The following is a 3,633-nucleotide window of genomic DNA, read 5'->3' as shown; positions in this document are numbered from 1 at the left end:
GTTCTTTCTCATTTCACTGTTACAAAAAATGCCACACTGACTATTCTTAAGTGAGTCCCTGTAAGCTTGTTTCCAAATACATGTTTAGGAAAGATACTTAGAAATAAAATTTCTGAAACGAAGTTCCATTTGTGACTTCCAAGCTGCCCTCAAGAGAGGCTGTGCCTCTTTCTTTTCACTCACAGATTAAGAGAGTTGTGGCTGCAGCAGGTCCAGGAAATTAAGTCTGCACACAAGCACTGCTCATACTCTGAGATGCAAAGGAAAACGAAAGCCTTTTGTCTTCAGCACCCCATCTCCAGGACAGAGCGTTTTGATGCAAGCTGTAGGACACCAGGATCTTTGAGAACACTCAATAGAATTCCCAAAAAAGGAGGTGGTAGGCAAGAAGAAAAGGAAACCTTTTGTGCTAAAAAATGAAGTGGCTCGGAGCTTCTTTTTCTCCTCTGCACTCTCTCATCTCTACGTTTCGTAACCCTCACGGTAAAACAGGGCCTTCGAAAGATCACATTGGATAGGTCAAGATTTGAGGTTAAAAGATCAAGGAGCAAGCAAATCAAGAGGGTTCTGTTCCAATCCCCTAAAAAAGAACAGGAAAGCAGGGAGCATGAAGGCTGAAGATTTCAGCAGAAGTCGCGCGCAGCTGTCAGGAGAGGGCCCTGCACATGCATCTTTCATGGCTCCAGAAAGGTCACACTGGCAGTCGCTAGTGGTTGTGAGGGGCACCAGGACCGCTTCTTATAAGAAACAGCCAGCACATAGCTGAATAAATGTCTTTCCTTAACTACTATTAAAATTTCATGCTAGCACTAATGTTACTTAAATTTTATATTACTTGAATGTACTCTTCTTAGTATAGTAAATTGAATTTACTCCCTGAGCTACCCTCATCTTTTTTTAAAATAATGAATGCAGATCTATCCTTGTACTTTCCCTGGTGCTGTAAACAAGCTGCTGCATTTTTATTATAAAGACTAAAGGTGCAGAACTCTCTGATATCAAACTAAATGACAAAACTTAGAAGCAGAGTCTTATTGGTATCACAGTCTGACCAGTCAAGTTGCAAAACCTTTCTATATATGTTTGATCAGGGAAAAACAAAAGGCATTTATGGCCTTTATAGCTTTATTAATGCTCTTCTCTTTTAACCTGTTGGCATCACCATAAAAATTTCAATTCCTAGCACAATATCAACTTTCCCTCTTCCTGGCACATACTTAGTAAATGAAAGAAAAAGAAAACTAGGAATGTTCTGCTTAAATATGTCTACATGTGTGCTTGCTTTGGCAGCACATATATTAAAATATAATGTGTCTACATCTATGTGAAGCTAGGACGTGAGAATATTCTGAATTTTTAATACTGCCCCCTTCAGGACATGAATCTTCATTCAAAAACTCCAGAATGTTTTAAAATTAAATTGAAAATAGTAGCAAAAAATAAAAGTGCTCTTGATATAACACATTTCTGCACAAGGCCTCATGCTAAGAACTTTTTAATATGTTTTCATTATTTATTCCTATGAAGTAAATTTATCACTTCACTCATTCCACCAAGAAATAAATAAGGGGCTGAAACAAAGAACAATGGAAATGATACATCCATATTTTGATAATTAGAAGACTCGAAGGAACTAACCACGGCAAGACCAAGGAAAAGCTAATTTCTGAGCAGGTGTGTTTGCACAGGCTTTCCATGGGAGGTGGGAGGGGAGCTTGGCCTTTCAAGGACTGGGAAATTGACCTCCCTGGCCTTGAGCAGAACATAAAGCATAAAGCGATCATATTTCAAGTTGGAGAGATAAGCAAAGACTAGAGAAAAACTCTAAAATTTGGTTCTTAGAGTAAGCATCATGGAAGATGTTTAAAGCCATTAAGCAGAGAAGTGGTGCGATCTCATTAACACTTCATGATTGCTTTTGGAGGGGGGCGGGTACTGGGGATCAAATTCAGGATTTTGCGCTTTATAGGCAGGGGGCACTAAATCTCCGGGCCTGCTTGCTTTTGCTGGTAGGCAGAGGATAAACTGGAAGGGAGGAAGACTCAAAGTTCAGACACCAGTTGGAGGCTGTTACAGTAATTGAGTTGAGAGCTGTAGCAGTCTAAAGCCTCATGGGAAGAGAAATGGAGACTAAATATAGAGGCAAAAGAGATTTTTGGAGGTAGAGCTGCCGAGATTTGCTGATGCATCACACCTGGATGAAAGAGAGGGAAGTACACAGGTGTTGCTCAGGTTTCTGGCTTCAATAAACCAAGTGTATGGTATTCCATTTACTGAAATGGAGGGTGCTGTGACGGAGAGCAAAGGGAGAGGTTTGTGGAATTAAACCTGGAACTGTTTTGATACTGAGTTTGAAGTGTGTGTGAGACATTCGGTATGAGTTCAAATGAGTGGCTGAATCTTAGAGGAGACTCCCGGACTGCAGCTACAAATCTGAAATTGATCCACAGGATGGTAGTGTTCAAATACATGGAAATCAGTCAGATTGTCTTTGAAGCTAGTGTTTGAAAAGGAAGAGCAGGGGCTAAGGACCGAGAGCTGAAGAATGCTGCATGTGGCTGTAGGGTGAAGGAGGAGTCAGCAAAGAAGGTGAAGGAGCTAAGATGGGAAAAACCCAGGAGGGTGTGTACCGAGTAAACAAACAAAAACTTGTGTTCTGTGAAGGCAAACGTGGTGATCTCTATAACTAGCTGTGTAATAAATGTTTAACAACTGGCTGTCAGGGGAAAATGCCCAGATTTACAGCATCTGCTGATTTCTGTGGTGTAGCTATCCTCACTAATTTCAGGCTACTATGCCTCCATTGAACCTGGAGTTGGAAAGAAAGAAACAATTAGCTGTCAAGTACAATTCCTGTGGGGTTCAGGGTAGCATGCTGCTGAGAAGGAGCATGAGATAGAGACAAGGAAATGTAAACTGAATTTGGCAATATGCATGTTATTAGTGACTTTCCTAAAAGGCATTTCTGGACTAGGGTACAGCCCAGATGGTGGTGAGTACAGAACAGTAATGAGGATAGAAAGGAAACCCAAAGCATAACTCTCCTAAAGAAATCAATGGATGGTAGCTGGAGGGAGAAGAGTCAAATTTTTTTAAATAATAAGCTCAATGACATATACATCAAGTAAGCTGAAAGAGCAGGACTTGAACCCAGATTTGATTGACTCAAAAGTTTGTGCCTGGGCTGGAGACTTAGCTTAGTGGCACTGTGCCTGCCTTGTAAGCGCAAGGTCCTGAGTTCGATCCCCGGTACCAAAAAAAAAAGTTTGTGCCTTTTAAAAACCTTTGGGGACCATAGAGAAAAAGTTTTGCAAGCTACCTAAACATATAATTCCAGATAGTTTTTCTGTTATATTTTTCTGTATTTTCTGATTTTTTTCACTAAGGACAAAATTACTTTTATAATCATAAAAATATTGAATGCATTTTTATTTATTTGCGGAATAAGTACTGGAATAGAGCAAAATATTATGAAATCATTAGTCAAATTCAACAGAACTAGCTTATTACTAAACAGTGCCACCTAGCGTAAAATTTATATCTCAGACAAATATTTAAGCTTTCATTCCATTTTACAGCTTATAAATCAGCACACATTAATATATCTGTGAACTAAAGGTGCTACTTTCAAAA

The sequence above is a fragment of the Heterocephalus glaber genome, unplaced genomic scaffold (genome assembly GCF_053883595.1).
Source record: "Heterocephalus glaber isolate CG9 unplaced genomic scaffold, H.glaber_assembly_v1.0 deba00001497, whole genome shotgun sequence".
NCBI classification, from domain to species: Eukaryota; Metazoa; Chordata; class Mammalia; order Rodentia; family Bathyergidae; genus Heterocephalus; species Heterocephalus glaber.
Note: the sequence above shows the minus strand (reverse complement) of the source record.